The sequence below is a fragment of the Eulemur rufifrons genome, chromosome 20, assembly GCF_041146395.1.
Source record: "Eulemur rufifrons isolate Redbay chromosome 20, OSU_ERuf_1, whole genome shotgun sequence".
In the NCBI taxonomy this organism is placed as follows: domain Eukaryota; kingdom Metazoa; phylum Chordata; class Mammalia; order Primates; family Lemuridae; genus Eulemur; species Eulemur rufifrons.
In genome coordinates, this window is record NC_091002.1 from 14,291,721 (window position 1) to 14,313,611 (window position 21,891).

Sequence of the window (21,891 nt, forward strand, 5' to 3'; positions counted from 1 at the left end):
CTGTGTGTCACTAGCTAAAATAGCCCATCGGCTTCCCATGGGAATATCTGTGTGTTACCTACAATGGTCCCAATGCCTGCTAGTTGAACTGCAGAATATCTTTGAGCCTCAGTCAACTTTGGCCTTTGGGCTTTAAGAATACAGTGTCTGAGGTCATATTTTCTGTCTAAAAATTTCCATAAATTTGGGGGACCATATGTCTTCCATAGGTGTTCAGATTGAGCCTCAGCACTAAGTATTGTAGGCCACTGCTTCACAGCCACCTGTGCTGCTGTGATGTATATACTGGTTTTCATCCACGGTTCCTATGGTGTTTCATACCTCCCATAGTCCTTGTTACAATGTTGGGGTGCTGTGGGCCTCAGGAGCAGCCTCAAAGATAGAATCTCTCTGTCTGACCTTCTCCTGTCCTCCTTTCACCTGCCCTAGGAAGGACTCTAGTCTGATTTTGGGTCAAAAGACCCTCATTCAAGAGAGGGTCCTGCCCCATGCCCTGGAGGAAGGAAGCTGCACACAGTGGCCAGAAAGAATCCGAACAGACAGACCTTGCTGGGTTTAGATCATGTGCTTTTTGTCTAATCACATTTCTACACCATTGTCAACCATGCCTATGTAATGAAGCCTCCAAAAAACCCCAAGAAGACTGGGTTCAGGGAGCATCTGGATAGCTGAACAGAAGGAAGTTCCTGGAGGGTGGTGCCCTGGGAGAGCCCTTTCCCCATGCCCTGCCCTGTGTATCTCTTCATCTGTATCTTTTATAATATCCTTTATAATAAACTGGTAGGCATAAGCATTTCCTGAGTTCTGTGAGCTACTCCAGCAAATCAATCAAACCCAAAGTGGAAGGGGGTCATAGGAACCCCAACTTGAAGCTACTTGGTCAGACGCTCCAGAGGCCCAGACTTGTGACTGTTGCCTGGTGGGGACAGGCAGTTTTGGAGACTGAGCCCTCACCCTGTGGGATCTGACGCTGTCTCCTGGTAGACAGTGTCAGACTTGAATTAGAGGACACCCAGCTGGTGTCCCTGCTTGGGGTGTGGGGAAAAACCCCACATTTGATCACAGAAATCTTCTTCTGTGTTGACTGCTGTGGAGTTTAGAGGAAAGCATGGTTTGAGGCATGTTTTTCCCAAAGCACTACCTCAGACCTCACTTTTGATAACATGGATACGAGCTTCTGCCAGGTTAGAGCACGTGCTCATCCCCACCTTTGGCTGTGGGAGTATGTTTTTATGGCTTGCCTGGTCTCTTCTACCCGTTGATGAGTGCCGCTGCATTGTCTTTTAGAGCAGCATCCCGTTCCTTTTTCTCTTCTTGGAGCAGCATTCCTTCGATGTGGCCTATTTTTGAGAGGGAATTTTTCCCTAGGGAATGCCTTTCTTCCTTAGCTGTGAATTCAGCTTAGCTAATATACTGAGCCCTGTTCCATTTCCTCCAACGAGGTTGCATTTTAATTTTTTGAATGGCCAATTTTCGTGTATCCATCAGGAATGCTGTTGCTACTGTATGCTAATCTGGCATCTGTGCAATTTGGATAAACAGAGTCAACCTGGGACCACTGAGTGTCCCAAATGATCATCAGGAAAGTGGAGGTTATGTCTCTACTTATGTCTGGGTATTCCAGAGGCTTCCCAGAGGCGCCCTTGTCTTAGTGTGGAATTTGTACTATCAGGGACTTCTGTTCACCAACTGACTCCCATAAATGGTTCTGTAAGGGCAGTGTCAGTGTGGTTGGTGCTGGACAAGGGCATCCAGGGAGGAGCACAGGGCTGGTGGGCATTTGGGCAGGTTGTGCTGGGGCAGCGTACCCAGGAGGCAGCTAGGTTTCTTCCATCATACCCACACAATTGTCTAAGCTTGTTAGCACAAATATTTATTGTTAGCACAAATATTCTGTCTTATTGGACCCCTTCAATAATCATCCTGAGGCATTGTTAGGTAAATATCCCTCCAGGGCATCATATTTGGTGCCCTGAAAAGGGGGTACTTTGGGGAATGTTTATAATGGGACTGTTCCATTCATCCCGATCTATGTCATGCCAAATGATGTGGGCTCTGTTGGCAGGAAAATTGGTGATGTTTGCAGGGAGCCAGAAGTTTTCAGGTTTGAAGAGAGAAGGAATATGGGGCAGGCAACTAGAGGAGACTATGGGAACGTGGGTTAGCAGGCAAAACATAATTTTGATTTTAACAAGGACGTTTGTAACCATACCCATTTAGAAAATTACACCAACAGAGATTCTATAGATCCTAAACAGTCTCTCAGGGGTCTTGGTTAAAGCATTCAGGGTTTTTGGTAATATATTCTGTAGCAAGGAAAGCAGGAGTGTCAGTTATTTCAGAGTTTGTGAGGACTGGCCTGGTCTGATGTCGCTGTAAGAATATCTGCTTTGGTTGTTGCTCTGGAGACTGGCTGAGCCTTGGGTGTTTTCCACCATCGTAGGTGGGTGTCTGAGACTGATTCGAAGATCCAGGTATGGCAAGGAATGTTGTCGGGTGACTGCTTTAGGTGTGAGATATGAATCCAAGAAGTGACTCCTTTTCATTTTGCAGTACAAGAGTTAGTTAAAAGTACCTGGCAAGGTCTTTTCCAACAGGGCTGTGGGGAGTCATTTAGTTGTTTCCTTATTGGAAACACAGTCATGTGGCTGTAATTCATAATCCTTGGAGCCTTCAGCTCCTGGGAGCTTACTGTGGAAAGACTCTGTTACCAGCTTTTTGTTAAAGTTTCAGGAGTCCTTGACAATAACACAGTATGTAAGGTTGGTTCTTAGAAGCCTTTGTCCAGGCTCCTGGGTCTTCCTGTTACTATTTCATAAGGTGATAGACAGTGTTTTCCAACAGGAGTAGATCTAATGTTAAGCAAGACCAGTGGGAGGGCTTTTGGCCAAGGGAGGTTAAAAGCCTCGGTTAACTTAGCTAATTGAGTTTTTGCTGTGCCATTTGTCCGTTCTACCAACCCAGAAGATTGGGGGTGATGGGCACAGTGGAAATGTATTATGGGCCAGACTTTGCAAATAGATTGAACAGCTTGTCCAGTAAAATGAGTCCCATGATCACTGTGTGGCTCAGAAGGGATTCCCCAAACTGGAACGATTCCTTCTAATAATATTTTGTCTCCTGTTAAGGTAGTAGTCCTCCGACAAGGAAATGCTTCCACCCAGTGAAAAAACATACAAACCACAACCAACACATATTTATAATTTTGAGACGGCAGCATCTGGATGAAATCCAACTGCCGTGCTTTAACTGATCCTGTCGGCAAGGGAAGATGACCTTGGGAGCCATGCATGGGCTTGCCAGGGTTACGGTTTGGACACATGGTATATCAGGAGTATACCTTTTGGGATATTGTAGGCGATGGTTTCCAGAAATACTGTTTTCCCTACGATAGCATTTTCTCAGGGGCCCAATGAATCATATGAATAAACCAGAGGAGAGTTCATTATTGTGCACCTACTGGAACTATGGGCCACAATTCTCTACTTGGATCAAATACACCTCCCTTTTGCTGCCAGATTTGTTTCTCTTGAGGGGTTGCTGCCTACTGGCATTGTGAAAGAATGCTAGTGAGGGCACGGGCAGGACAGAGGGTGCATTCTCGTACAGGACGGGCTGTCTTTCCTGGGGCAGCACTCTTTGCTGCAGTATCAGATTATTCCCTATCCCTTTTTCAGTGTTAGCTTCTGCGTTCCCAGGAGTTTTTATGATTACAAGCTGCTCTGGCATTTGGAATGCTTCTATTATAGTAGCTCCAAGACTTAGTGCCAGTTTCCTATATGTTGCCCAGATGAGGGGAGAAACCCCCTCTGTTTCCATAGCATGCCGAAGTCATGGGCTCCTCCAAAACCACATCAGCTATCAGTGCGTATATTTGCCACCTTTCCTTCAGCCAGTGGACAAGCTGTGGTTAATGCTATTAATTCAGCCATCTGGGCTAATTTTAGTACTTGGAGTTGAGCACTTTTAATTATGTCTGCTGTGGAAGAGATGGCGTAGCCTGCCTGGAAATGCCCTGATCATCCCTTAAATAAGAACCATCTGGGAACCAAACTAATTCAGCATTCTCAATAGGAGTCTCCTGCAAATCTTCCCTAGGGGAGAGGGAGATATCAGTCAGTAGACTGCAGTCATGTTCTTCCTCTCCTTGTTCACCAGGAGGGGGAGCAGGGCTGGGAGCATTACAGCAGGGCTAAGCCAGGTTGGGGGCAGAAGGCAGGAGCACCTCATAGGAGGCAGCTGACAGAGTCGTGTTGGGTGTGGTGGGAGTGTAGGAGAGATTCCACAGAGTTGGGGGTATAAATGGTCATCAGGGTCCCCAGAACAAATTTTTTGACCTTGTTATATGAAATGGCCACAGCCAACATGGCCATTATACAAGGGGGGTGTCCTCTTGCTACTAGGTCTAACTGTCAGCTGAAATAACCAATTGGCCTGTGACTGTTCATACTCCTAGAGCACATCCATTTATTTCATATACAAAAAGGAAAAAGGGAAGGCTGTAGTTGGGCTGGCCAGCACGGGTGCCTGGGTAAGAGCCTGCTTTAAGTCCTCTATGCGTTTCTGTTCCCTTTCTTCCCAGCAGATTGGGTCCAGTTGAGTCTGTTTTAGTTTTTTATATAAGGGCTGGGCCATTAATGAGTAATTTAGAATCCAACTTCTGCAATAGCCTGTGAACCCCAAGAACCTTCTTAATTGTCTTTTTGTTTGGGGGCACGGGAAAGGTCATGACAGCTGGACATTCTCTCAAGGTTTATTATAAGCCCTCTCTGGGAAATCATACGTCCTAAGCAGTTACCTTGATGGAGACGAAATTGCAATTTATCTAGGGACACTGTGTGTCCATTCAGAGCAAGCTGTTGTAACAGGTGCATTCTGTCGGGGAGGATGAACACAAGTCATCCACATGCTGAATTAGGATAGCTCTATTTAGAAATTGGATATCATCTAAATCTGCTTTTAACATTTGAGAAAAATAAGTAAGACTCTTGGAATAACCCTGGAACAAGACTGTCCATGTATGCTGGTGATCTTCCCAAATGAAGGAAAAAGGTACTGGCTATTCTGCTGGGCAAGTATGCTGAAGAAAGCACTGCATAAGTCAACGACAGAGAAGTGGCTGGTGGAAGGAATACTGGACAGCAAGGTGTGGGAATTAGGGACAATAGGGTGTCCAAGAATCATTATTTTATTTATGGCTCAGAGATCCTGAATGAATCTTGAATGGCTTTTTGTTTTTGTTTTTTCTTTTTCCTTTCTTGCTTTTTAAAAAATTTCCCCCAAGACAGGTTCTCACTCTGTTGCCTGAGCTAGAGTGCAGTGGCATCATCACAGCTCACTGCAACCTCAAACTCCTGGGCTCAAGCAATCCCCCTGCCTCAGCCTCCCGAGTAGCTGGGACTACCATGCACCACCATGCCCGGCTAATGTTTTTCTATTATTTGTGGAGATGGGTTCTCACTATATTACCCAGGCTGGTCTTGAACTCCTGGCCTCAAGCGATCCTCTTGCCTTAGCCTCCCAAAGTGCTGGGATTACAGGCATGAGCCCTGTGCTTGGCCACCTGTTTGGCTTTTTAACTGCAAGGATTGGTGTATTGCCAGGGCTGGAGCAAGGTATCACAAGTCCATGTCCAAGTAGTCCTGAATGATTGATTCCCAGTAAGGGTTCGGGTCTAAGGGGGTATTGCTTAATGCTTGGCAGGGGTTAGATTTATTAATATCTATGATTATCTCTATGGGAACTGCTGACTTGATTCTTCTCATATCTTTGGAAGAACTTGCCCATAAAGAATCTGGTGCTTTGGAAAAGAAAGGCTCTAATTCCCCCTGTTCAAATTCTTGGTTAACTTTAGCAAACATAAAATTACGTGTGGGCTTTTTGTAAGTCTTCTGTGTCTCCCAAGTTGAGAATCATTTCTCCCATCTGTGAAAATAAGATGTGGACATTACAGGTTTCTAAGAAATCCCACCCCGTGTCAACTATAGGAAAACGAGATGCTGTATTATTTCTCCTACTTGAAATGCAAGAGGATTAGATTTCAAGCCTGTAATTGGGAAGTTGGAAACCCCTGCTATTTGAACTTTTGCTTTACTCCAAGGGAGAGGGTTTTTAACCAAGGTAGGACGGAGGACTGACAGTGTAGTGCCAGTGTCCACAAGGACTCTGGTGTCTTCCCCATTTATGGATATTTCTATTTCCACTAAAGCATTGTTGGAAGTAGAGGGAAAACCCCCTCTATTCCCTCAGAGCATCTATACTCAGACTTTGGAGTTCTTTCAGTGCCTTGCTTTGTGCAAGCACCCATTTAAGTCTTGTGCAATCCTTTTAAAGATGTCCTTTCTTTTTCAACAGTGGCAAATCGCTTCCTCTTTAGCTTGTTGGGATCTCTGCGGGGGTGGGGGTTCGGAACTCTTGTGACTTTCCAACTTGGTAACTAAATTGCTTTAGTTGTAAACTCATAATCTTAGAAGCTGTTTCCTTTTCCTTCTTAATGATGGTTTGTGACAATTGGTCAGCTAGGGTGATTAGGTCACTCGTGGGCAGAGAATCCCAAGCACGTTATTTCTCTTTATCAAGGTCACTAACTCATCATCTAAGCCTTGTACAGATCCAGAATTTAGCAAAGTGTCACTTCTACCATGCTCAAAGTTTTCAGGAGGTATCACTGAATGTTGTTTGAATGTTTTTTCAAATCTGAAATAAGAATCAGGTATGGTTTCATTTGGGCATATTTTACATTGTTCTACCTTTGTCCAGTCTATAACTTTGGGGGATATCTGTTGTAAATTCTCACAGAGGTGGTTGCAACGCTCCCTGCATTTTTCTCTCCCATTTACATGTACTTTGTCAAAATCTTATAAAAGCTGCTTCCAATTTGCTACCCTAAGCCATTCTTCAGCTTTGTTTTTGGTGACCAGTAACTCAATTAGCTGACATAGGTCAGAAACCTCAGATCATACATTTTTTTTTGTTGTTGTTTTTTCCTTTTCTTATTAATGTCTTGTCAAAGTCTTGAATTTTTTTTTATTTCAGGATATTATGGGGGTACAAACATTTTGGTTACATGTTATGACTTTGCCTCACCCAAGCCAGGATTGGGGGCGTGCCCTTTCCCCCCTACAATGCTCACTGTGTCCATTAGTTGTGAGTTTACCCCCCCCATCCCCCCAACCCCCAATGAATATTACTACTGTGTGAGCACCTTAGTGTTGATCAGTTAGTGCCAATTTGATGGCGAGTACATGTGGTGCTTATTCTTCCGTTCTCGTGATACCTCACTTTGAAGGATGGGCTCAAGCTCTATCCAGGAAAATATAAGAGGTGCTAGATGACCATTGTTTTTGCAATTGAGTAGTATTCCATTGTATACATATACCATATTTTATTAATCCGCTCATGGATTGACGGGCACTTGGGTTGTTTCCACATCCTTGCAATAGTGAATTGAGCTGCCGTAAACATTCAAGTGCAGATGTTTTTATTATAGAATATCTTTTGTTCCTTTGGGTAGATGCTTAATAGTGCTATTGCTGGATCAAATGTTATTTATATTTTTAGCTCTTTGAGATATCTCCAAATTCTTTTCCACAGAGGTTGTACTAATTTGCAGTCCCACCACCCTGAAAGCATCCAATCTCGTCTAACAGATCATACATCTTAAGTGTTAATTGGGATTGCTTGGCAAACCCAAGGGGGGGATCTTGAGTTGAGTCCAGGAATCCAGATATCAGGCCCTTAACTCTGATTTGGCCCAGGCTATATATACTATGTTAGGATCCCCTCCCCTGGTGGGCTTTATTCTAAAAGAAGCAACTACAATTTCATTTTCTCCTCTTGCTATTTCTGATGCTTTTGAGGTTTGAGGTGAGGGACTAGGAGAAGGATGAAGAGGAAAAGTGACATTTTCCAGACAGGGAAATTCAGAGAGCAGAGGGTTGGGGCAGCAGAAGGTGAGACAGTTTCTGGCACCTTCCTGATTTCAGAAGCAACTTCTGCTAGTTTCTTTAATTCCAAGACAGTCTCAAATATTTTCTTATTAACTTCCTGGAGGGAGGCAAGTTTGTCATTCCCTCTTTGAGATGATCCCAGGTGCCAGTTATAGTGTAACCCTCATTCATTTTCCTTGATTCAGGAGCCGAATTTCTCTAATTTATCATGCAAGAAAACTAATTTGGTAATCTCGAAAGTTCCCCATTTTGGGAACCTTAGACCTAGGTCACCTTTAGTAAGACCCTTCCATCTACACAAATACTTGGCAAGTAAAGGTGCCGTAATTATCAAACATAAAACCAGTGGGGGTGCCCAAAGGGGGCCGTTCTTCTTGCCTTTCCTCGTTCTTAGAGGATTTGTTTCCCATTTTTCTTTAGAAGAAGGAACCAGACTGTGGCCTGGGGTTCAGTGTAGTGGATCAGAGTGTGCTGCTTGTGGCTGGGACGCCACAGTGTTTCCCCACTGAGTTGTTCCACCCTCTGACGTGTCTCAGTTTCTGTCTTTGGGGACCTATCACCTCTGACGGGGCTCAAAATGCCAAGTGATCAGCTCTTATAAGCATTTCCTGGGCGAGCCTTCTTTTAATTAATTTGGTTGGAGGGTTCCCTGTAGGGTCACTGTGTGTCTTGGGGAGTCACCCCAGACACTCCCACTGAGGCCCCTGGTCACCTTGAGGCACCTTTCACCTGGGAGGAGCAAAATGCCCTTTCTCTCTGGAGCTGAGGAATTCAGTCTCTCATTTATTTATCTATGAAAAGGACAGTTCAGTTTCTTGCGCAAATGCGCAGATGAGTCAATTGAGATTAATTTGGGGAGGAGAAGGCAATGGAGAAGGCCCTTACAGAATGCACCTCTGAGTCAAAATTAGGAGCCCAAACAAAACTTCCTAGGAAAAGGAAGCTCAGACGTGTTCAGACAGCTCAGAACATACCGAGGATCATCAACCAACAGCAGGAGGCCAGGGCTCAGGAGGACTTTCCAGTTCCACCTGAGGAGAAGCTCAGAGTCCAGGGGACATCAATGGGCCCATGCTGGTACCTTAGCGCTAGGTTTGGATGAGTCCTTCAAGAGGTCCTGAGTCTTTTCTGAGACCCACCTTGGGTGCCAGGAATTGATGCTACAATCAAATTCTGCCAAAGTATTTAATGAAGTTTATTCTCTCTCTCTCTCTCTCTCTCTTTTTTTTTTTTTTTGAGAAAGAGTCTCGCTCTGTTGCCCAGGCTGGAGTAAGTGACGAGATCATAGCTCACTGCAGCCTCAAACTCCCAGGCGCAAGCGATCTTTTTGTCTCAGCCTCCCAATGAGCTGGGACACCAGGCTAATGTTTCTATATTTTGTAGAGGTAGGAGGGGTCTCACTATTTTGCTCAGGCTGGTCTTGAACTCCTGGCCTCAAGTGATCCTCCTGCCTCAGCTTCCCAAAGTGCTGGGATTACAGGTATGAGCCACCTCACCCTCCTAAGAGTGTTCATTCTGAGCCTAATATGTGCAACCATGGCCTGGGGAGCAGTCTCAAGAGGCCCTGAAAAAATGCACCCGAGGTGGCTGGGTCACAGTTTGGTTTTATACATTCATGGAGACTAGGGAAGTCTCCATGTAAAATCATAAATCAGTGCATGGAAGGCGTACATTAGTTCTTCCCAAAAACATGGCACATCTGAAAGCGGGTGCTTACAAGTCACAGGTGAGCTTTAGGGATTCTTCAGTTGGCAGTTGGTGGAAAGAGTTAAGCTTTGTCTAAAGACCTGGAGTCAGTAGAAAGGAACGCTTAAGGCGGGGTCTGCTAGGATGCTCGAATTAAGAGAAGGGGGTCTGCTAGCTCATGTGATGCCGCTGCAGAGTTAGATTGGAAAGTAAGCTACATCATACTGAGTTAATAGAAAAACCCATTTAATGAGATTTTGTGGTTTGTAGAGCATGACTCACCCGTCCTCTTAGAAAGAAATTTGAGCAAGAGAAAAAAAAAGTTCAGAGTTCAGTCCTCGGTTCCAGCTGCGCGCCCTGTGCTCGTGCTGCATTCCTAGCGCAGGCAGCCTGAGCCAGGTGGCCTTGCCGTGCAGACAAGCAGCCAGTCTCCATTAGCTGGGACTTGCGTGAAAATAAAAATTTTATCTGTAACTTACTGGTTGAAAATAAAACTGAAGAGGCTAACACCATGCCAGAATTCAACACAGAATTCCTTCCTGGCTTAATGAGGTAATTGAAGGCATTTCTGAAAGTTCTCACAGCCCTGGTTTAATTAATAGTTTAGGAAATGCTGATTGGGCAGGAGTGAAAGTTACATGAACGCTCGTGTGTGTGTGTGTGTGTGTGTGTGTGTGTGTGTATGTGCGCGCGCGGCCTGGACCTTTGTGGTATGGGCTGTGCTCCCAGTGTGGGGTGGGCCACTGTTCCGTGATGATGATGACAGTATTGCCCAAGCCTCCACCTCAGTTCTCTGATGTTTGGCTTCCCACCTGTGCTTGAGTAAACATCCAAATCTGAGGCTTGGGCAATACTGTATGTCCTCATCTTTTAGGTGGCTCCCAGACAAGTTTGATTTGTCTGAATGAAGAAACTGAACAAGGTAGGAGCTTAGGAAAACTATGGAAGTTTTGAGATTTGTCCCTGTTATGAGCTGGATAGACAGAGGCTTCACAGGGTCTCCAGAATTCAGGACTTCTTAGAGCTGGCTGCCCCTGGGACCTAACCTGAACCCCAAACTTGATCATTCATGTTGTCTAATCGGAGTCCGACTCGAGCTGCAGCTCAGTGAGTTAGGATCACAGCACCCCAGGCAAGCCAAGGAAGAAGCTGTCTACCTAAAAGAAAAAACTGAGGCAACACTAATACAAGCAGAGAGTTTATTGGGCCCACTTTGAGGACTGCAATCCCAGGGGCATAGATTCAAGTTGCCCAAGTTGTCCTTGATTACCAGGACTTACAAGTGGGTTTTTAAAGGAAAAAGGAAGAGGCAGTTCCTAAATTGTTTACCAAGAATTTACATCAAAATCACATAAGCTACTGATTGGCTATGCATTCTTCTTTGTGTCACAAATTCCAGGAACTTGAAGATAACAGGTGAGCTGCCAGTCAGGAACAAACTGTCATTGAACAGCTGCCCCCAAGCATGGGTGTAGGGGTGTGACTGAAGCCCCCAGCTCCTGTCTCTCTGGGCCTGATAAATTTTGCGTATCTCACTTAGCTCGGATCGCTCAGTTCAAATTTGGCTGGGATGCTGGTCTCGCAGGCATTGGGACAGTCTCCTGCCCACCTCTGTTCATTCCAGTAAGTTGTTCGTCCCTATTGTTGAGGGCCCTCGTAATGACATTGGAAATTGGGAGCCCAAAGAAAAGAGTAGGTAGAGTGGGGCGTGTCTCCTGTTTACAATGTCATTTTAATTTCTGGCATCTCTGATCTGGCTTACACATGCGTGATTTCAAATGGGGACTTGAAACATTTCTTCTCAACAACCGTCCTATCAGGTTCCTGTTCTTGGAATCGTGTGGCAACCGTGAACATTTTACCTGGGTTTCATTTCTCTGAACTCACCTTCCTTCCCCCTTTTTTCCTCCTCTAAGGGCTCAGTTCCTCTGAAGAGCAGAAAGACACCCACCCGTAGAGCAGCAGCAGAGGTTCCCAGGGCATGTGAGGGCGGCGGCCCTCGTGTGCCAGCCGGAGATCGCGGGCAAAGTCCGCTAAGCCACGTTGATAGCTGCAGAGGATCAAAAGACAAAATTACAACACTTTCAGTTTAAAGATCTTTATTGGCTCTTATTTTGGATTCTAGCATCGACTGACACCTCGTTCCATAGAACAGAATGAGTGTTCCCATGAGTTGAGCAGAGGACGTTGGCTTTACGCATGGAGAAGGGCTGAGGAAAGCAGAAATTGAGAACAAAAATCAGATTGGTTGTTTCAAAATTACTTTTCTTGTAAAGATGAAAGCGGAGGGGACTTTCTTATCCCGCCTGCTAAAACTGGCCTGTTGGGGATTTGCCTGTTACCTCTCTTCCTTCTGAATTCTTGGAAGGTCAGATAAACAACTTAGTTTTGGCTTGGTGGCCTGAGCCTTCGGCTCGAGCGACTCCGTCTCAGTCTGGTCTGTGGGGCCTGGTGCAGGAGCTCAGTCCAGACCAATGGCCTCCTACGAGTTTTATTTAACAAGAGATAACCTATAAGGAAAAAGTCCAAACTCGACTTCAGCACTGAAGAAAGTCATTTAAAACATGACGGGTCTTTGGAAACAAAGTATTTTCTGACAGGTCCCATCTCTGAACGCCAGGAGAAGGCCCCAAGGGAGGAAGGAAGTCTGGATTTGCCGAAATGCACCCTGCACACGTCGTTTTCAGTGATGCGTCTGCTGCTTAAGCACACGTGTGACACTGCATGGTGTCCCTGTCACAGGCTGTCATTTTCATTTTCTTAAAGATGCTGCTCAACATCATATTCCTACTAATTTCTTTCAGGCCTTGCCCGGGATTGCTTTAATGCTCAGGACTGTGCAGCTTCTGAGACACGAGGGTCCCTGAGGCCACAGCTTAAAATCTAGAGCGAGCTCCTCTCCCTGTGATTGTGGCTGCTGAGAGCTCGCACCTGCACCTATCCGGGGGGATGGTCCTTGGCTGGGGGAAGCTGCTTCACCCAGACTAGCCTGAGAGATCAGCCCCTGCCGCCCCCAGGGCAGCCCCTGTTCATGGGTGACTGGGGCGTGGTTTGCGGCTGGGCCTCACCTGAACCCCACCTTTTCTCGGATGCGCCCTGTGCTTCCCTCACTTCCTTATAAATTCTTCTGGGGATTTTTCCTTCAGTAAGTCCTTTGCCCGAAATCATGCCTCAGGTTCCCTTCCAGTGGGGAGATCTAAGGCACCACTGTCAACAAGGCGGGTGTAGATGCAACAGGCCACACAGTGCTCAGGGGGCGGCACACCACACGGACCTCTGTGAAAACACGCTGTAAACACGTTCTTCAGTCACCAGGCTCAACAGAAAGTAAAAGGGACAAACATCTATGCCCAAGCTGGTGTTTGTCATTTATTCTATGATATTAAGAAAACAGATATCAAGAATAAATGAAGAAGGTATATATTGGCACTCTGGTTACACTGGGAAAGAGAAAATTGGTGATGTCCTGGAAGGACCACTGGGTTTCTTCACAACCCTGGGAGAATATTTTTAGTAATAGAGGAAAGTTAAAAATCAATCTCGCTGGGCCTCAGGGAAGATCCCCTGCAGGACTTGACCTTCCCTCTCACCCCTGCATTGTGCCGCTGGCCTCCAGCCTGCAGGACCAGGGCCACGTCTGCTCATGGGGGGAGGTTCAGACCCTCAGCTTCTCCCACTCAGTACCCCCTCCTCCCTAGGTCATCTCAACCATGCTCAAGCTTCAAGCAGTGGGGCTGTGCATCCTCCTGCCTGTGGCTGTCCTCACTGGCCATCCCGTGGACACCACCAGTTCAGCATTTCCAGTGTCCCCATCATCATTTCGGCCCACAGACCTGCCCCTCAACTGTCTTCATCGTGAGTAGTGGGACCCCCACTCTCCATGGTTCTGACCAGAGACATAGGTGTGACACTAGACAAGTTATTCAGTCTCTCAGGGCCTTAGTTTCCTCATCTGTAAAACAGAATGACAATGACCAATGACTTATGACTACAATAGACTACGTAAAAAGCAACTACACAAACTCGTTGTATGGCAATGACCATTTATTTTGTACACATTTGCATTTCAGTGGGCATCAGCTCTGGGATGGGATTGTCTAGAGTGGCTCTGACTCAGTCTTTCATCCTTCTCCAGGGACCAATCACCTAGATTTTCCATATTCTGTCGTGGCAACAGCAGATGCTTTTTAAGCCTTTGGTTACATCACACCTGCTAACACTCCACTGGCTAAAGCAAGTCACACGGCCCAGCCCAAAGTGACATGATGGAGAAGTACACTCCACCATGGAGGGTGGGGGACAGGGATGGGATGTTTTTGAACAATAATCTAATGTGCCACAACAGTGTACCCCATAGAGTGTCATGAAAATTAAATGAGACAATATTGTGAAGTGCTTAGAACAGTGCCTGGAATCTACCTTTCTATTATCTACCTACCTACCTACCTACCTATGTATCTATCTGTTATCTATCTACCTGCCTAGCTATTATCTACCTACCTACCTACCTATGTATCTATCTGTTATCTATCTACCTACCTACCTGCCTATCTATTATCTACCTACCTACCTGCCTATCTATTATCTATCTATCTACCTACCAATCATCTGTCATGTTTCCTCTTTATTCTTCATCTTTCCCCAGCAAGTAAAAATTGAAGTTCTGTAAAGTTCTCTTAGCTATCTTTTAAAGGCACCCACGCTGCCAAGAGAAAGCTCATGGATTTCTCCTGTCTGAGCTTCCTTTAAAGTGGCTCGACTGTTCTCGTCTCCCGTGCTGTCCACCCCCCTGCAGCAGATCGGACTGTGATGCTTGGTTCAAAGCCGCCAGTAGCTTCCATGGCTTCAATGACTCCCAAGTGTCCTTAAATTAAAACTCAGAGTAGTACTTGACGTGACATATAGCACATGTGAGACTTCCCACGACTCTGGCAGAAAACACACAGTCGAAGGGATGAGATCTGCGTCATCTGGATCCCGCTGTGGGTGCAGTGGGGGTCTCTGCTGTGAGAAATGCTCAGAACCTTCTGCACGTGTCAGTTATCTACTGCTGTATGAGAGACCACCCAAAACTTACTGGCTTAAACAACATGATCCGCAATTTCTCCCAGTTCTGTAGTTGTCTGGGTGGCTCTTCTGAGGGTCCCACCAGGGTTCGCACTGTGGCCGCATTTGGGTGGAGTGCACACGGGGGACATGCTGCTCTGGAGCCAGGTGGGCATCCCTCTCCACGCAGTCTTTCATCCTCAAGGAGGTGAGATGATACTTCTTTACATGAAGACATTCCAAGATCACATCCCAAGAGCCAAGCTCCAACATGTAAGCCTGGCTGCAGCCACTGTGAGCATCATGTGTGCTGCTGTCCCACTGGTCACACCACCAAGCACGGGTGGGGGTACGGATGCCTGGGGGGCAGGGTGGGGGGAGGCGGAGGCATTGGGGCCATTAGTGTACCCACTGCCACATCCTACATAGAATCCAGTGATGAAGTCATGAACTTAAATATTCTGATTGCACAAAATACATTTTCTAACTCTTTTTTTTTTTTTTTTTTTTTTTGAGACAGAGTCTCACTCTGTTGCCCGGGCTAGAGTGAGTGCCGTGGCGTCAGCCTAGCTCACAGCAACCTCAAACTCCTGGGCTTAAGCGATCCTCCTGTCTCAGCCTCCCGAGTAGCTGGGACTACAGGCATGCGCCACCATGCCCGGCTAATTTTTTCTATATATATATTTAGCTGTCCATATAATTTCTTTCTATTTTTAGTAGAGATGGGGTCTCGCTCTTGCTCAGGCTGGTCTCGAACTCCTGAGCTCAAACGATCCGCCCACCTCGGCCTCCCAAAGTGCTAGGATTACAGGCGTGAGCCACCACGCCCGGCCATAAAATACATTTTCTGAGACTGCCGTTTGAGGAAATATTTTAGCTTCCCCTGATATGTGGGCAGAGATTAGGTATCCTCAATGAGGATACCGAGGTGCAGAGGAAAGAATTGAAGCCCAGGACCCCAGAGAGCTGAGTTTGGCCGGTTTCCCCTTCTCCATCCTGTGGTCTGGTCACTCCACCCTTCCTGGCTGGCTTAGAAAGTCCTCACATGTCTAAGAAGTAATGAAACAAAAACAGGGTGAGCCAATCTGAGAAGCTCTCTAGTCCTGATTCCACTGTTTGTATTGAGCATCAGAGTATAAAACCAGACACGGATTCCAGTCCTTGAATTCGTCTGCACTGCCCAGGTAAAGGAACAGCCACGAGTGGCCCTTTGCACCCCGCTTGCCCCTCTCTCTTTCAGAATTTCCCTGAAATTCGGTGTGAGAGGGAGAGCTGGGCCCCTCCTGGCTGCCCTCCTGCACGCGCAGTCGTGACGTGAGTTTGGGGCCGGCGCCTGGGCAGTGAGGAGGACACGCACCACGCTGTGCCTCCCACAGGCCGTCAGCGCTGCTGACCTGCGTCTGGAAGAGTCGGTGTCTCTGGGATACGGGCACTAGAGAGGGTTTGCCAAAGGGAAACGTTTAATTCTCTTGTTTCCAGTCTTTACGACAACCACTGTAACCACTTATTATGGGACTCGGGTTGTTATGGGGGCAGCAAAGGGCTCACTTAGGCAAAGAGTGGAGAAGATGCACAGGGCAAATGGGCTAATCGGGCACTACCCAGTTGACGATTCTTAACATCTCAGCAGCCGACAGCAACAAGCGTTTCCTGTCACGCTGTCCAGCCTGCAGATGGCTGGGGCAGTGGGTCTGGTCTGGCTTGGCCTGTGTCTTCATGCTGCGGCCCGTGCAGAAGGGGCAGTGCACGTCAGGGCCAGGTTCTTCCCAGGAAGGCTGGACGGGGAGCTTTGTCCCATTGCTGATAGATGCTGTGATGTCCAGGATCAGATGGTGTCTGCCAGCTTTCTCCACTGCAAAGTTCCTCCTTTTCTTTATCATTAATAAATGTTTCATGCAGCAATACTTGGAAAACATGTATGTATCCTACTTCTTATCAAACTTTCACTTCATAGCTTTAGCACACAGTGATAGCTCTCGCCCGAATCAATTGTTTTTACGACTGTTGTCAAGTTGCTGTTTCTAATTTCAGCCTTTCGTCTATATTGATTAATGGCACTCATTCTACTCCCTCTTCTCATCTATCTACCTGTCATCCATCCCTCCGTGTATCTGTCTCACTTATGCTTTCTTATTTTATTCAAGGAGTTATAATCTCTTACCATTATTTATTCCAGTGTTTAAATTGTCTCAGGGTTGACTAGTGGGAGCCCCTTTAACCAGCTTCCTGTGTGCTATTTACATGTTGCCATTGTTATTTGAGCCCATCTTTACTTTCTGATGTAACAAGTTTCAGATTTCTGTTTCACTTCCCTCGATCCAACCCTGGAGCCAGTGGCTGGAACCCGTGAGTTTCAAGAGCAACACCTGAGTGCTGTGTGTATTTATTATATAAATACTTATAAAGCAGAAACAAAATGAGTGACATTTTTATTTAAAATGACTGGGCTGTTTTATGCTTATGTGGAAGTTTCTTCTTGTAATTCTGTTAAATTTTGGTTATTGTTTTTTACACTCTTAAATCAGTTTTTTAAAAAAAGTCTTGTTTGCTTTTCATAATTTATTTTCAATTACAATTGTTATTTACAGTGTTTTTAAAATGTCTGAAATTATTTCTGACATTGGTTATGATTTATATCATGTCTTCTGTAACTACTATTTTTTGTTTTACCCTTCCAAAATTCAGAACAGTAATTTTGCTCTACAAAACAAAGGAAAATAGGAATAATTAGGTTTGTTAAAACTCTTTAGGTTTTAAATAATTCAAAACTGTTATGAGAGCCATTGTCCTTCAACCTTGGTATTTAAAAACGAAAAAAAAATAAGTTTTACTTTCCTCTGTGCAAAAAATAAAATGCTCCAAACCTGGCAAATCCAAAAGAGAGTTGATATTAGGTTAATTATATATTAGTAAAAGGTATTAATAGAAGTATGTTTTAATAACTGTGTACTTTTCAAGTTAAAAGAAGCATGCTCCTATTTAAACATAAATACTGAAATGTAAACTATCAGATTTTTCTCTAGGATTCTAGGCTCACAAATCCTTTTTCACGTTTTGTTTGTGAAAACTCTGACCACGTGCTGACTCAACTATGTGGGAATCATTAGAGACCTACTGCTTACTTCAGTATTTTGTTAGATCTAGTGGCCAAGCCATATCCACTTTGTTTGGGATCTATAACAGCAATAGAAAAATGTATGAAAACTTCCATTGATTTAGTTCCAGAGTTTCCACTACACTTACTGGTTCCTATCCTACATAGACTATTTTATTGGCAGTCACCTGACACCCTGTGAAATATTACTGCTTTCCTCTTCAACGGTCTCTATCCATTGCTGCTTCACTCTGAACCCAGCCACCCTTCATTCGTCACCTAAAGAAAGAACCCAGCAATTACTTGCCAGCATTTTGGGAACTATTCACAATAATTTAAACCTTATAGACAAAACAACCATAATTTTAATGTGGTTTTATGTGGTTAATAATTGAAAAAAACTAAAAATTATGAAGCTAAGTATGCTATCAGAAACTTAAATCAGGCCTTGAAATATAAGCTTCTCACAGAAATAAAATAATTCCAGATGGTTACATTAATTGCCATCATCCAGATATATCAATTGACAAAAGATAAAGAAAGAAATATTTTTTATTATGGTAGGTATGATTTTAGGTTAGTTCACGACTATGAAATGTTTTAGAACAAAAAGATGTCCTATTATAAGATGGTGCATTAAAAGCCCTTGTATTTCTATAGGCCATGCTCCCTAGACAAGCAGCTGATTAGCAAATCACAGAAATGGTAGAGGTCATTGATTTACATCCAGAAACCTGACTTTAGCTTGGCCAAAAGGAGGCACTAAGAAGAGAGAGGCAACCTCTAATATTTGGAAACTCACCTACGACTGTTAGGATTTTGTGTTGCTAGGGGTAGACCAGGTATTCATAACAAGGTGATAATATTTTTCTTCTGAATGTAAACAATTCTGCAGAGCACCAGCTTCAGAAGAGGCCGCACAATGATTGTGGGGATCAAGACAAAAAGAAGAACACTCTACAATCAGGTTTGTATGAACTAAAATAAAATCTTAAGCCCCCCAGCTGTGATGGAATGGACTCCCTCTTGGCAAAGGGGACTGCAGAAAAATACCTAAGGCTCAGATACTGGCTATGAAAAGGTAGATGCACCTTTATCTTTTTGGAGACATTATACTTTATAACCCTGAGACGCCAAATCATGAACAGACCTAAGGCTATAGAAGGAAAAGCCTAAAACAACCTGTAGGCCTTCAATTTACATAAGAGATCACTTGAGTTTTGGTAAACATCCGATGGCTTGTCTCTGATTAACAGATTTCTTAAGTTAAAAAATTCCAAGCCTTAAGACAAGGCTTCATTCTTTAAGCAGTTACAAGTCAAAGAAACTTTAAGTGCACATATAACATATAAGAACACACTTTAAGATGTCCTGCCATTTCAGGCAAAACAAATACACGCCCTCCACATACTGACTTAGGGAGTTACTTGGAGTTCCTACCTGCATGAACAACCAAACTGCACCACAGTAGTCTGGGCACATATTCTCAGGACCTCCTGAAGCCATGTGCTCCAGGTGAGTCAATCACACATGTTCAGATCAGATTAAACCTCTTTAATTATTTTAAAGAGTTTGGGTTCTTTTCTTTAGACAAGATGGTGCTCACACCTGGGGTTCAAAGAAGACTCAGGATTCCCTGAAGGAGTAGCTCAACGTCAGCACCAGGTAGCAGCACAGCACCCAAATCCACCCACCTCCGAGCTTTCCCTTGGGCTGAACTGGTAAGTCCTCCTGAGTCCCCGGACCTCACCATCTTGCTTGATGGTCCTGGTTTATTCTGAGCTGTGGATTCTTTTTCTAGGAAGCTGTTTTGAGGCATCCTAATTTTGACTTGGAGGTGCACTCTAAAAGGTCTTCTCCATTCATTGCCTCTTCCTCCCCAAATTTCTCTCAATTGGCTTTTCTCGGCCTTTGTGAAATGAAAGAGGCAACCGAACTGTCCCATTTGTAGACAAATGAGAGACTGAGTTGCTCAGCTCCGAAGAGAAAGGGCATTTTCCTCCTCCCAGCCAAAGGGAAACCTGGGTGACTGTGGGTGCAAGTGGGAGTGCTTGGGGTGACTGCCCCTGGTGTGATGTGTCCCTGCAGGGAATCCCCAACAAAATTAATTAAAAGAAGGCTCAGCCAGGAAATGCACATAAGAGCTGATTACTTGGCATTTTGAGCCCTCTTGGAAACGTTAGACCCCTGGAGAGAGAACCTGAGACACAGATGAGAGGCAGGAACCGACTCAGTGGTGAAACCCTGTGCAGTCCTGCCCACAATCAGCACACTCTGATCCACTACACTGACCCCGAGACCACAGTTCGGTTGCTTCTTGTGAGAGAAATGGGAAACCAATCCTCCACAAGTGAGGAAAGGCAAGGAGAATGATCCCATCTGGGCACCCCGGTGGGTTTCTGCCAGCTGTACTCGCAAGCATGTGTGTGAATGGCAAGATTCAAAGGCATGTCAGATGTGCTAGGACTGCAGCTGGTTAGGGCCAATTCTTGTGCACACCTTTTAACCGAAGGGCCAATTGCATCCAGGAAGGCAGCCAAATTCTTCTCTATTTCCCGTGAATTTAGTAAACTTTGGTGAATAAGTTGGCTTATTTAAACAAGAAAAGTGTGAATGGCGAAGTGAAGGTGGAAATGCTTTCCAATTGTCAGCATGCATGTTTGCCTGTGATCCTGGACATTCTGATGTGCTTAAAGTGTCAGTGTTTGACACAAAAGTCATACAACTGTAAACCCAGCCAAAAGCAAAATGGTCTGTGTTTGTATCATTTTTGATAAGTTAGTGAAATGTAATATTGTCAGTCTCAGGATAATGGCTAAATCTTCTGAGTACCGGCATGGCCCCCTTGGGTGCCCCGGGTGCTCTGAGCTTTCCCTAGGGCTGAACTGGTTAGTCCTCCTGAGCCCGTAGCCCTCACCTCTGTGAATTTGAGGCAAGGAGAGTTTTTAAATAGAGTGTACCTGGTAACTAATTAGGGTAAATCTAAATAGTGGACTGAAATATCTATGTGTGTCATAAAGAAAGTAGCAGTAAATGGTTAGGGTACAATCCATGTTAGTCATGTGTTCAAAAATTCACAGATATTTCTGTGTTGTATTCCTTTCTTTCTTATTCTTGTCTGGTTTCTATTCAGATATAATATTTTAATTGCTCATGGAGATCTGAGAGTCACAGCCAAGATGCAGCCAAAATGGGATCCTTAACTTAAGTACTCTACTTCACCTACCTATGCATGTATACATATTAGGTGTTTGTCTCAGCAAACAGTTATAGAAATTGCAAAAATTTACTAACAGCTAAGTGTTGCCTAGCTAGTAATTGTTTAAAACAATAAAATATGCAAAGATTTGTAGTCAGATTAAAATATAATTTTAAGATCCACGGAAGAAAAATTGTTTGTAAGACCAATTAGATCTTCTTCCGTCTGTATGGCTATATTTCCTTGTGTCTATATATTTTATGTGTATAATATTTTGCTACCAATATATACAAAGGTACTTTAATTATCTTAGAAATAATTGCTACATCAAATATTTTTCAAGAAAATAGAAACTAATTGAAATGCATTTTTAGTGTATGTGACTTTAATAGTACAATAGTTTACCTCTGCTCAACTTTTTTTTTTAAATTCCGTTTCACTCTGCTTCACAATTTCTGTTACATTCACCTTCACAGTGAGACTATTAACATGGACCTGAATACTCAGAGATACTGTGAATGTCCTTCAATATTCTCTCAAATTGTCACAGCTGATTCATACTTTGACGTTTACCCAGGGATCCATTCTTTTTCCTTACTTGTTCAGCATATGGACGATGTTTTACTCCATAAACTGGGTGTCCTCTTAGACCTCCTAATTCTTTGAAAGTCTCTAACTGAGTGAGGCCATAAAGCCTCTAGGTCCAAACTCCAGAGGGTACACGCAACTGTTACTTACTTTTGACATAAAATATTTCAGGGCACTCAAAAGCTCACCCAAAAATTCCTTGAGTCAGTTTTTTTATAGCCCTCATTAGAGATTATAGATTGGTAAAAGGAAATGTTGCCACTGTTCACACAGACTCCAAAGATGCCTCTGGAGGCAGGTGATCTTCTATTGCCAGGGTGTCTGGACAC

General features: G+C 44.5%; 1 long non-coding RNA gene across 1 annotated transcript; it reads left to right on the plus strand.

The window, feature by feature from the left end:
- Window positions 1-11,230: 11,230 nt before the first annotated feature.
- LOC138400757 (uncharacterized) lies at window positions 11,231-13,817 on the plus strand. Its single transcript, XR_011236385.1, has 3 exons — window positions 11,231-11,258; window positions 11,552-13,051; window positions 13,334-13,817. It is a non-coding gene; the product is annotated as an uncharacterized lncRNA (long non-coding RNA).
- Window positions 13,818-21,891: the final 8,074 nt, after the last annotated feature.